The 13,731-nt window shown below is 45.5% G+C and overlaps 1 protein-coding gene across 3 annotated transcripts in view; it reads left to right on the top strand.

Moving 5' to 3' along the window:
* The window catches only part of LOC137539058 (synaptotagmin-9-like), a 275,820-nt gene that overhangs the window by 67,537 nt on the left and 194,552 nt on the right, over positions 1-13,731 (top strand). The gene's annotated exons all lie outside the window — the stretch shown is intronic.

The following is a 13,731-nucleotide window of genomic DNA, read 5'->3' on the forward strand; positions in this document are numbered from 1 at the left end:
CAGAGTCAGCTGTATAGCAGACAACGGGTTTTGTTGCTATGCGCGGAAGGGGACAGGAGGTGCGCATACTTGACACATGGTGGGCAGGGGAGGGGCGTGCACAAAGAAGTTTGCCATGGTTTGGCAAGTTGATCCACTGGGGAAATCGCTTAGGGGCAGATTTCAGGGGCTACTGTACACATGCCTGACTATAACGACCGCCTCAGTTGGCTTTAGTTATGCCTGTGTACGACACTGCAGGCATTCATTAGAATACCTAGGTAAAGTATTTTGAAATGAAAGAAGGCATGAAATGATTTAGACATTCTATAGAATGCTTGGATTTTGCACTTTGCCTGTTCACTCTATGGGCTCTATTTACTAAACCGTGATAAATGATATCACAGTCGTGCTAGCGTTTTGCGCGCATTATAATGCATGTATCATTTTCTATGCGCAATTGCGAATTTTCACGCGCAAATGTGCATTGTCGCACAAAAACTGCCTTTTTTTACGTGAAAATTTGAGATTGCGCGCAAAAAACATTACGCGCAAAATCACTAGCACAACCGTGATATCAGTTATTACGGTTTAGTAAATCGAGCCCAATGTGCATGAATTGCTCTCGCTACTAGTGATGTGGCGAACGGTTCGCCAAACTGTTCCCAGCGAACAGGCCATGGGGAATGACTACATTTGTCATATTACGGATTACTGCGCACACACTTTCCCGGTAGCCACGCGTCTTTGTTTGCGCTCCTGCAGCCAGGAGCACTCTGCGCATGATGTCACGCAGAGCGCTCCCAGCTGCAGGCGCGCAATCAAGGTTGCGTGGCCGCCTGGAAAGCACCTGCGCAGTTATGCATAATATGACGAATGCAGTAATGATTCCGAGATCATTCCCCATGGCCTGTTTGCTGAGAACAGTTCGGGCCATCTCTACTCGCTACATGCCGGCATAACGCAACACCCACTCTGCCCAGTGCCCATTGTAATGTGCACATTATTTTTCAAAGCATAAAGAATTTCTTTGTAACATGCCTGTTATCATACACATTATCTAAAAGTACATTGTAGAAAATGCGTTTGGATAATGTGGTCCACTTCTCCGCTGAGGGGTTTTTCCCCTTATAGATTAGAGCAATTTTCACTTTTCAGCGCACCACCCATTTATTCGCCAATGACTTTATCACTACTTATCATAACAAAATGATCTATATCTTGTTTTTTGGCCACCAATTATGGTTTCTTTGGGTGGTAAGTTTTGCTAAGAATTATTTTATTCTAAATGCATTTTAACGGTAATAAAAAGAAAAAAATGGAAACAAATTCAATATATTCCGGTTTTCGGCCATTATAGTTTTAAAATGAAACAATCTACTGTGGATAAAAGCCACACATTTTATTTGCCCTTTTGCCCTGGTTATTACATTTAAATTATGTCCCTAGTGCAATGTATGGCGGCAATATTTTATTTGGCAAAAAAAGTATATTATTTTAGTTTTGCATCTGTCACTAATTGCAAGCCCTTACTTTGCAAAAATAACAGTAATATACCCGCATTACATACATATTATAAAAAACTTGAGTATTTTTTTATTATCTTTTTTTTTCAATATACAAAGGTTTTATTTTGGTAACTATGGGAGAGTGGGGGAGGTAAGGCGCTTTGAGTACGCCAGGAGAAAAGCGCGATATAAATGTTATTTGTCTTGTATTTGTCTAAGGAGTTAATTTTAATGGTAGATGTATGTATTTTTATTTCAAAAATGTATGTAATTTTACCATTTGGCCACTAGATGCATGTCCCCCAACTTTATCAGGAAGTAATATGAGTATGTGTTACTTTCATTTTTTGTCAATGACCATGCATCTCATTGATGTTGGTGATAATATATCACAGGCACCTTGTTCCCATCTACTGATCTGTGTACTAACAGGTGGCAACGAGAACGCACACGTGAGCGTGTGCACAGTGGTGATCGTGGCAAGATATGTATATCTACGCCTCTGAGGTTACGATGAAGTCTCAAGGGTGTAGATATACTGCATTAAAACCAACAAGTGGTTAAAATGCAGAGATGTGAACATGCCCATACAAGTGTATGTGCAGTGTATTCGCATACAGCACTGAAGTGTGCAGCAACACGCATAGTGTAAGCACACATTAACATATATAAATCTGCCTTAAGATGCCCATTAAGGGTGCCATTTTTAGCGAACAATCTTATTTTTATTATCTCATATAAGAGTGTTTTCCTTATGGCAGCAAATACAGGTGACACAGGCTTCAATAAAGGAGGATACACTAAGCAGGGATCACTTAAAATGCCCACAAGGTCCTACCGGCGCCTGCTTGTATATTTGCGCTTGTTAGAGGCAGCTGGGTCAGTCTTTAGTGCGCCACCCTGTACTATTAAAGGGCACCTGTAACGATTGTGGAATTCTCTCCGTGATCAGCGCACAAGACGTGCGCTGACACTGCGGAAATCCTCCACAAGCGTGTAATTTGAGGGAACCCAGCAAAAGGTGCAATGCACCTGTAGAGGGAAATTCCTGTCGGCAGGTGGAGCTGTGGAGTGCAGAGGAACAGATCCTCTGCCCTGCCACAAGACAGGAATTGTACGAAGGGAAGAAACGCAGGGCAAGATAGCCCTGAAAGAGAGAGAGCAGAGCGACAGAGGGTATGTGTGTGCACCAATCTAGTCGCCAACCCGCAACAGTGCATACACAACAGCAGATATGAAGTAGGAACGCAATCGCGAGAGAGGCGATTGCCAGAGGTGACACAGGGCTACAGCAAGGCAGAGCACGAGAGTAGCAAAGGCACAGCAAATCATACAATGAGAAGGTAAGGAAAATAACAAAAGCTAACTAAACGCGAACACCGCACTCATTCGCAACAGTACACGCGTTTATGCGTGGTCTCCGCGTGATAAGCACAACAGAGACAAGCATGCCTAGCTAACCACCGACAGACAAACATGAAACAGAGGACTCGAGCGCTTGCTTAACGGTTACCTCACCGAGCCTCCAGCAAGCGTTCGTAGCAGACAAGACAGATACACGAAAACAGGAATAAGTGAGAGATAGGATCCACAGCACTAGCGCAAGAGGCTAGTGCGATCCAGGAAGACAGAACAGAAGGATCCACAGCACTAGCGCAAGAGGCTAGTGCGATCCAGGAAGACAGAACAGAAGGATCCACAGCACTAGCGCAAGGCGAGTGCGATCCAAGCTAGACAGGCAGATGAGATAGCTGGTAGCAACCGCTGCTCCAGCTATACTCCAAGAACAAAGATCAGAACGACTTCCTGTCGACCACCGCTGGGACAGGACAATCGCAAAAGACAAAACAGATAAGCAATCCTAACTGCACTAGGGAACCTGCCTAGTGCAGTCCCAGGAATTACTCTAAGCTAAACTTCAAACAATGAGCAAGGCTGACACTCCAGGAGTGTTTCACAGGACAAACCCTTATGACCAGCCCAGATCTGTGATATCACATGGTATATATAGAGCAAGCCTGCAAAGGATGTGGCTAGGCAATCTGCATGACAAACGTATGCAAATTCCTCAGCAGCAAGCTGCAAAACTGACAAAAGGTCTCTTCTCCAGAGACCTGCAGAATGCAGACCAGAACAGTGGTCAAAAAGCTGCCTGCCTGCGCAGGCAGCCGAGCGGATCCTCACAGCACCTTTAGAAAAATATACATGACCCTGCAGCGTTCACTTTCTCCCACTTAACTACTCTAACCATACCCTTTCCTTATCCAGCCACTTAAATAGAGTCTGAAGTCAAGAAAAAAAACAAGTTTTTACTTTAAAAACCTGTTTAACATAATTGCCCTCCTAAAACGCTGCATCCCAGCGACTAAAAACTCCATAAATCACCCCAAACTCACCAGGGCACATTGCGGGGCTCCTTCCACATAGAGGCAGAGCTTTGGGCTGTAGCTCTGTCTCTACACGCATCCATCAGCGCGGATCGCCTGCTCTGCCCGCCCCTCTCAGTCTTCTGCCACTGAGAGGGGCGGGGAGAGGCAGCGATCAGCGCTGATTGTCGCACATGGAGGCACAGCTACAGCCCAAAGCTCTGCCTCCCCAGGCAGCAAAATCCACGACCAGGAAATTCGTGGATATTTGCCCCTGGAGTTTGAGGTTATTAATTGAGTTTTCAGCTGCAGGGATGCAGCATTTTAGGTGGGGCAATTGTGTTAAACAGGTGTTTAAAGTAAAAGCGCGATTATACAGACCGATTATTTTCAAATGTTATGATGGCAGAAATGACAAGTGTGGTTTGAATCATGAAACTACATCTTTTGGTTCTGAATTCCTTGTGCTATGCATGGCGAAGGGTGTGGCATAGCTCCCAACTGTCCCTCTTTTGGAGGGACAGTCCCTCTTTGGGAGCCCTGTCCCTCTGTCCCCCTATGCTCCTCATTTGTCACTCATTCAGGACTTATGTACAGATCTATGTAAATAAATATATTTTTCTACTGAATGTGTTTATTGGCTCCAAACTTTATTCCCATCCTTTAATTTGATATATTTCATACTTTCAAATGTTAATATGAAGGAAGATGAACCAAGATAGAAAGGACCAGTGTGGTTTGAATTGTAAAACTACATATTTTTGTTATGAAATCAGTGTAGTGTGTGTGACTAGGGGTGTATCGGGGGCGTGATTACAGGTGTGGCTGGGGCATGGCTTAATTGTACCTCTTTCCGATCTCAAAAAGTTGGGAGGTATGGGTGTGGTGGGGGAGATGGGGTGTGTCTTGAAGTGTCCATCTTTCTTATTTCAAAAGTTGGGGGTATGCCAATGGTAACTGAAAGTTACCAGCTCCCGTCTATTTACCTCCTTTCCCTGCCTGTTCAAAGCCACCAATCACAGTCCTTTCCTAATCCTAGCTCTTCCTGTCCTGCACTAAAATCCTCCCCCCAGCTAACTTAACCCCTATAGCAAGTTCCCACAGGTACTCGCCTGGGTTTTGTCGCTGCTGCTCTTAAAGGTTCAGAGCATTTCTGTACAGTAGTTTCTTGAATATTCTTTGATTGAGGCTGAAGGCTCTGTTTTAGAGAAATCTACCTCCATCCCCTTAATCTGTACCTTTCATTTTGGGTGGAGCAGAACTCTCATTATTGTGGCTGGGTTCATATATGTCAGCAAATTGCTCTTCTATTGAAGAAAGTAAAAGTGGCGAGGTGAGAGACTTGCTAAACTTGAGCTTCATTTACTCATTAGTTTCAGCCTCGCCGGCCTTGTCACACACATGCGTAGCGACACGTTCACAGGATGTCCCCGTGATCTGCTCTGACATACCGCTCGGAACACTCACACAAACTGACACCGTGATAAACTTTTCATGGCCTTTCTACCATTAGGAATCAGCAGACAGCGAGTGGGTAATACTGCTGCATAGCAAAGATGTAACGAGACTTGTCACAGCCACAGCCTGGAGTGATAAGACAGGAGAGCTGGGTGATATACGTTTTGCTTTTAGCAGAATAAGACACATACAGAAAGCAGCCCAGTACAATGAGGAGTAAAACTAATTACTGTATTTAATGGTGTACCTAAAATGCTGTTTTGGGGGAGGTTTATACTGTCCATAGAAGAGTTGGAGAGCATGTCTACTGCTGTACGTGATTTACAAAGGTGCGCGTGGACCCTGTACACAAATACACGTGAGCATGTATGCATGCGTATTGTGCTAGGGCGGGAACGTGTAATTAGGCGCCAATTTTGAAGAGACAGAAGCCAGAGTACAGCCATTCGGTGCTGTTGCTTCAAAGCAGTGGCGTCGCTAGCCCTATTTTAGGGGGGCCCGTGCCCCCAACATCTCCTTAGGGTGCCCCAATCTATTTACAGGTGTGCCCAACACAAGTGCCCTGAATTTATCAGTTAATGCGGCCACCGTTTGTTCGATATGGTGGCCGCCATCATCTTCCGGCCCCCGACAGCCTTTGCGACATCCGCTTCCGCCCCCTGCCCCAATCAGAAGTGGAGCACTTGGCAGGGGGCATGGAGTTTGGTGAAAATGCAGGGAGCTGAAGCCGTGGAGCGTGAGTAGCTCCGCCCCCTGCACGGCGTCTGACCCAGCAGCACATGGCGTCATACTGGCACCCGCCAAATCAGATCCTGCGCTGACCTGCAGCCGCCACAGACCAGTCAGACCTCACCTGCTGTCGCCCACAGGTGCCAGTGGCTGCGCCACCAGATTCCATCCTCCAGACCCAGGAACACCAGCAGTCGTTCACACAGAGTGACTCCACACACAGCCAGAACGCCTCACCACCGCCCACAGAGACCACCAGGCAGCCTGCAGCAGCCCCCTCAAGAAAAAAAAAATCAACATTCACAGTAAGTAGCACTGGCAGCCAGCAATTTGCAAGTGTTGGGGGGCGGGGGAGAAGAGAGTGCAGCTAGAGCCAGCAGCTAGCCACACAGCCAGCCCAGTAGTAGTAGCCACTAGCCAGGTGGGGGTTTGGGGGAAGAGAGTGCAGCCAGAGCCAGCTAGCCACACAGCCAGCCAGCCTGCAGCCAGCCCAGTAGTAGTACCCACTAGCCAAACAGCACCTGGGACTGTCTGGGCCTGTCTGCTGTGCTGTGCTGTCTCTGTGTGCTTATCTCTGCTACCTCCAATATGTCCAGTATAAGCGGTTTTCTGTGCCTGCACTGAAAGTAAACTAGCTGCAGTGTGTGCTGATCTCTGCTACCTCCAATATGTTCAGTATAAGCTGTTTTCTGTGCCTGTACTGATAGTAAACTAGCTGCAGTGTGCTGATCTCTGCTGCCTACAGTATGTACTGTATAAGCTGTTCTCTAATGCCTGCACTGTGTGCTGATCTACCTCCAGTGTATGCAGTATAAGGTGTTACTCAGTGCCTTTACTGATTGTAAACCAGCTGTATTGTATGCTGATCCCTGCTACTTTCAGTATGTACAGTATTTGCTGTAAAGCCTGGTACACACATACAATTTTGATTAGCCATTTTTAGCTCTGTTCATATAATTCATTGTCTGTTGGCCCACTTACTGCATGAGGATGGTAAAATTGGTCAATCAAAATTGTATGTGCGTATACATCTGATCTATGCCTATACTGATTGTAAATTATCTAAATAAAGGACAGGGGGCACCCATCCAATATTTCGATGGGCAGGCCCATTATCTGTAGCTTACACCGCTGCTAAGTTCATGTACATTTGGCTCCACCCATGGCCACTCCCACTCACTGCATGGCCACGCCCATTTTTGCCATCCGCCCCCCACCTAGTGGCCACAGGTGCCCCCAATCTCCAAGGACCCTAGGAACGCCCCTGCTTCAAAGCACCTAGGTGCTAGTTATTTATTGCTAGAGCCATTATTCATTGTATTGTTCTCTCGTTCCTGACCCTGCTTGTCCCTGGCCTACGTTTGCATGCCACCTGCCATTGATCAAAAACATGGATGTAGAGGTTTCCGAACAGCGCCAAGGGCTCACAGATACTCCAGTTGCCGTGAGACACGTCAAGTGCACAATAAAAAAAATATTTTTAATTTTATACTTACCTCTACATCCCTTTTTTGACAGAGGTAGGTAAGGTAGGATTCCTGAAACTTATTATAGTGTATAGTGCTTCATACATCTATACATGTTTTCGACATCTGGTGCGTCCAGCCACATACAGATTTACAGAGGAACTCCCAGTACTGAAAATCTTTTTTGGAGCTGGAGACCCAGCACTTTCCAAGGCCAAATGGGAACGGTACTTCCCCACATGCGCTAAGGAGTGGTTGCCTCATACAGTAGCCAACTTTTGTGAGTATATCTACCACTGTCTTCTCTATTATCTGGTGACCTAACGATATTGTGCCAGATTGGGACCTCGGTCTCCCTGTGTTTCTTTTCTCCACAAGTCTACATCAGCAGGACTGACAGGCTTCCATAGGTCTCACATCTCGGGTTCCTTTTAACCTTGATGTAACTTTTCTCATCTTCAGGGCCGGTGCTACCTTAGAGGCAAAGGAGGCAAATGCCCCAGGGCCCCAGAGCCTGTAGGGGCCCCCAGTGGCTACAAGAGGAAAAAATATTTTTTCAAAAAGACCTTATAGTTTTTGAGAAAATCGATTTTAAAGTTTCAAAGGGCAACAAAATACACATTTAAAAACCCGCCGACTTTAACGGTTAATAGCAAATCCACCTTAAATGCTAGAATCCTTAAATTTGCAGGATATGTTAAGGAGGTCGTTGGGAATAAGAGGAAAAAATTTTTTTTCAAAAAGACCGTATAGTTTTTGAGAAAATCGATTTTAAAGTTTCGAAGGAAAAAAGTATACTTTTAAATGCGGTAAATGTCACTTTTAGTAGCAAACCTAACGGTAGTGTAATTTTACATGTATCAAAAGAAAGAGCAATACCTTTCCTGACGGGGTTTCCTGGGAGTCCATACGCAGCCGCAGTGCTTTGGCCAGGGATCACTATACAGCTGCAATATGGCTGTATGAAGATCCCTGGCATTTTCTCCTATTTTCCCCCCAACAAAAATGTTTATGTTTAGAGTGTGGGAAATTCATTTTTTTTTTAATTATGTGGGGTCCCCCCTCCTGAAACTTTTTATTCCCTTGTCCCCCATGCAGGCTGGGATAGCCAAAATGTGGAGCTCCGACCGATTGGGGCATCACACCCTGACTATACCAGCTGCAAAAAAGGACTCTTAATGCCAATTTTTGTTCTGGGGTATCTGTTGGGGGGGGGGCCCAGGTTTATTTTGCCCTGGGGCCCCATTGTTGCTTAAACCGGCCCTGCTCATCTTATTTTAATATGGTTTTGTTTATTGCATGCTTGAAAGATTTTATATAGATAAGCTAAAAACAAATAAGGTGAGATAAATCATGAAAAAAGTTTTGTGATTCCCACTGTGGTCACGTCTACATAGCGACTGGCAACCAATCCATAGTTATAAACTTCTGTCTTCTAACACTTTATATCAGTACAGCTTTGCTAAATTTAGGGTTAGTTCACACGGACGCTTTGCGGGCATTAAACGCAGCGTTTTAAACGTGACATTTTTTAGGGATCGAGGACTGTCCCATGCAAGTGAATGGGAGCATTTATTACAAGCATTTGCAGGCTTTCATGAAATCCTGTCAGTAGATACCGGCATTTTGTCTCAAAAGCAACATGCAGCTTCTAGAAGGCATTGTGTTTGAAAGCCAGCGAAAACCAATGAAAGCCCAGCTTTTCCCTATACTTCCTGCAAAAGCCCAGAAAACACAACAACTCCTGAAAGCCATTAAAGGCCTTCAAAAGCCATTAAAGGATACCACAGCCCGAAGGCTGTGGTAAAATACATGCTGCAATATGTAGGAAAAGAAAAGGGCATACTGACCGCTTCCCTTGTTCCCTGCCGTCAGCCCCCGCTCGTCTTCTACAGCTGCCGGTACCGGGTCGACTATCCTGACCCTTAACCCGGACATACTGCGCTCCGCATGCACAGTATGTCCTATAGTCTTCCCTTCTGCCGTCGCATCATGACGGCAGAAGTACGGACACTCCCCCCACCTCCTCCTTCTCAGCGTGTGCGCTCCACTATAAAGCTAGCGTGAGATGCTGGCTGGAGTAGCGCTGGGAGCGGCAATTTGTAGAGAGTGGGGAGGGGGAGTAAGTTTGGACGGGGGGAAGTATCTTTTGGAGCATTTGTACATAGATGCAATGACATCTATGTTAATGCAGCACATTTACTACATTGCCACATTTATATAAGTATATTTGCATGATACATGCAAATGCAGGGCCGGGCCGAGGCATAGGCTGGAGAGGCTCCAGCCTCAGGGCGCAGTGTAGGAGGGGGCACACAATTCATTCAGCTGTCATTCCTAATTGTGTTTGAAGCAGAAAGAAATAAGAAAAGGGGATACATAGCAGTGACTGCAAGCCAGATAGCTAGAGATTAAGGTGTTGGGAGGTTGTGGGCCCTGTGGCACCTCTTAGTAGCAATCAGTGTGTGATAGCTGGGGTGAGAGGGATGGAGGGGCGCACTTTGGTGTCTCAGCCTTGGGTGCTGGAGGCCCTTGTCCCGGCTTTGCAAATATGCTTATATAAATGTGGTGATTTATGTGCTGCATTAACATAGATGTCATTGCATCTATGTACAAATGCTCCAAAAAATGCTTCCCAAATCCCCCCCCCCCCCATCCGTCCAAACTTATTCCTCCTCCCCACTCTCTCCAAATCGCCACTCCCAGCGCTACTCCAGCTAGCATCTCACGCTAGCTTTATAGTGGAGCGCACACGCTGAGAAGGAGGAGGCGGGGAGTGTCCGTACTTTTGCCGTCATGATGCGACGGCAGAAGGGAAGACTATAGGACATACTGTGCATGCCCAGCACAGTTTGTCCTGGTTAAGGGTCAGGAGAGCCTGCCCGGTTACCGGCAGCTGTAGGAGACGAGCGGGGGCCGTCGGCAGGGAACGAGGGAAGCGGTAAGTATGCCCTTTTCTTTCCCTACGCATTGCAGCCTGTATTTTACCACAGCCTTCGGGCTGTGGTATCCTTTAAAAGCTTAGCTGTTAAACACTGGCATTCTTGAAAGAAAAAAAAATGCCGGCGTTTGAATGCGATGCTGAGCAGAAGCTCGGCAGAAATCTGTGTGAACCAGCCCTTGGTGCGCTGCAATGTGCAGTGTAGAGATAGTCAATCAGATGCCTATAATTCTGAATTGTGTGCCGATTTATTGCAAATTGTATGCATCTTGGAATTTGGCCAATCGTAACTGGCAAGAAGTGCATTTGATTGACAAGTTTCTTTGGTGTTCCGAAACTGTCAGTAACCACACTGGATGGAATTAGCAGTGAGTGCTTTGTGACCTGTTTTAGAGAGCTGTCACATCTACACAGTCATTCATGTGACACTGTCCTAATCGGCACATTGAGCTTCAGTGCTGCTCTTAAAATAAGTTTTCACCTTTTGTGGAAATGATTCTATTGAAGAGGCCCTCCCAAAATGCTGCTATAGTGGTTGTGAGGAAAACGTACCTTCATGACTTGAGAATGGGTATATCATGATGTCCGAAATAGAAGCTTGTGCAGCAGTCTGCTACTACTGCTGCTATACTTTATACCACGTTATCATTTACTATCTTCCACATCTGCAAAAACTCGGTATACAGAGGCACCAGAGTAGAGTAAAACGTTTTAAAAAACACTTAAAAGCAGAGGGGGATGTTAGGGTGGACTTACCTCCCTCTTACAAAAAAAAAAGAAAACTCACTTAAGTCTTGATAAAACAGACTGTCTAGAGGCGCTCAAACCTATTGCTTGACCCACTGAGTTGTGCTCCCATTTTTGCCTGAGGAAGCAGGGTCACGCCCGCGAAACGTGTCGCATTTGTGGAGTTGAATAAATTATTTGTCAATTCTGTTTTATCGAGACTTAAGTGAGTTTTCTTTTTTTGTAAGAGGGAGGTGAGTCCACCCTAACATCCCCCTCTGCTTTTAAGCGTTTTTTAAAACGTTTTACTCTACTCTGGCGCCTCTGTATACCGAGTTTTTGCTGCTCTAGTCCACCCTGGGTGGAGGGGGGCTTCCCTATCTACTATCTACAGAGTGCGACTTCTTAACCTGAGTGGGGTCAGGTCCTAATGCTCCCCACCTGCATTTAAAGTGGTTGCCTATGGGTAACCCGTGTTTGTGAGTATATACAGTGTAGGAAATAATTATTGACCCCTCACTGATTTTGTAAGTTTGTCCAATGACAAAGAAATGAAAAGTCTCAGAACAGTATCATTTGAATGGTAGGTTTATTTTAACAGTGGCAGATAGCACATCAAAAGGAAAATCGAAAAAATAACCTTAAATAAAAGATAGCAACTGATTTGCATTTCATTGAGTGAAATAAGTTTTTGAACCCCTACCAACCATTAAGAGTGGTTAGACACTTCTACTCAATTAGTCACCCTCATTAAGGACACCTGTCTTAACTAGTCACCTGTATAAAAGACACCTGTCCACAGAATCAATCAATCAAGCAGACTCCAAACTCTCCAACATGGGAAAGACCAAAGAGCTGTCCAAGGATGTCAGAGACAAAATTGTAGACCTGCACAAGGCTGGAATGGGCTACAAAACCATTAGCAAGAAGCTGGGAGAGAAGGTGACAACTGTTGGTGCGATTGTTCGAAAATGGAAGGAGCACAAAATGACCATCAATCGACCTCGCTCTGGGGCTCCACGCAAGATCTCACCTCGTGGAGTGTCAATGGTTCTGAGAAAGGTGAAAAAGTATCCTAGAACTACACGGGAGGAGTTAGTGAATGACCTCAAATTAGCAGGGACCACAGTCACCAAGAAAACCAGAAAATTAGCAGGGACCACAGTCACCAAGAAAACAATGGATTAAAATCCTGCAGGGCTCGCAAGGTCCCCCTGCTCAAGAAGGCACATGTGCAGGCCCGTCTGAAGTTTGCCAATGAACACCTGAATGATTCTGTGAGTGACTGGGAGAAGGTGCTGTGGTCTGATGAGACCAAAATAGAGCTCTTTGGCATTAACTCAACTCGCTGTGTTTGGAGGAAGAAAAATGCTGCCTATGACCCCCAAAACACCGTCCCCACCGTCAAGCATGGGGGTGGAAACATTTTGCTTTGGGGGTGTTTTTCTGCTAAGGGTACAGGACAACTTAATCACATTAATGGGAAAATGGACGGAGCCATGTATCGTGAAATCCTGAACGACAACCTCCTTCCCTCTGCCAGGAAACTGAAAATGGGTCGTGGATGGGTGTTCCAGCACGACAATGACCCAAAACATACATCAAAGGCAACAAATGAGTGGCTCAAGAAGAAGCACATTAAGGTCATGGAGTGGCCTAGTCAGTCTCCGGACCTTAATCCAATAGAAAACCTATGGAGGGAGCTCAAGCTCAGAGTTGCACAGAGACAGCCTCGAAACCTTAGGGATTTAGAGATGATCTGCAAAGAGGAGTGGACCAACATTCCTCCTAAAATGTGTGCAAACTTGGTCATCAATTACAAAAACGTTTGACCTCTGCGCTTGCAAACAAGGGTTTTTCCACTAAGTATTAAGTTTTTTATTGTTAAAGGGTTCAAAAACTTATTTCACTCAATGAAATGCAAATCAGTTGCTATCTTTTAATTAAAGGGAAGGTTCAAGCAAAATAAAAAAATGAGTTTCACTTACCTGGGGCTTCTACCAGCCCCATGCAGCCATCCTGTGCCCTCGTAGTCACTCACTGCTGCTCCAGTCCCCCGCTGGCAGCTTGCCGACCTCGGAGGTCGGTGGGCCGCATTGCGTACCTTTTTACGCATTCCCGCTAGTGCAGGAACATTAACACATACATTTTTTTACGCATTACTAGTCCAAAGCTGCCAGCGGAGGACTGGAGCAGCAGTGAGTGACTATGAGGGCACAGGATGGCTGCATGGGGCTGGTAGAAGCCCCAGGTAAGTGAAACTCATTTTTTTTTATTTTGCTTGGACCTTCCCTTTAAGGTTATTTTTTCGATTTTCCTTTTGATGTGCTATCTGCCACTGTTAAAATAAACCTACCATTGAAATGATACTGTTCTGAGACTTTTCATTTCTCTGTCATTGGACAAACTTACAAAATCAGTGAGGGGTCAAATAATTATTTCCTCCACTGTATATTTAAACTGCTCCTGATTGAGCCTGTTTTCGGTTGGGATGGGAAATTGCATTATGTGTACCCAGCATGATGCCCTACCATATTATTATACTGTATTGTGCATGG

Source organism: Hyperolius riggenbachi, chromosome 11, assembly GCF_040937935.1.
Source record: "Hyperolius riggenbachi isolate aHypRig1 chromosome 11, aHypRig1.pri, whole genome shotgun sequence".
NCBI classification, from domain to species: Eukaryota; Metazoa; Chordata; class Amphibia; order Anura; family Hyperoliidae; genus Hyperolius; species Hyperolius riggenbachi.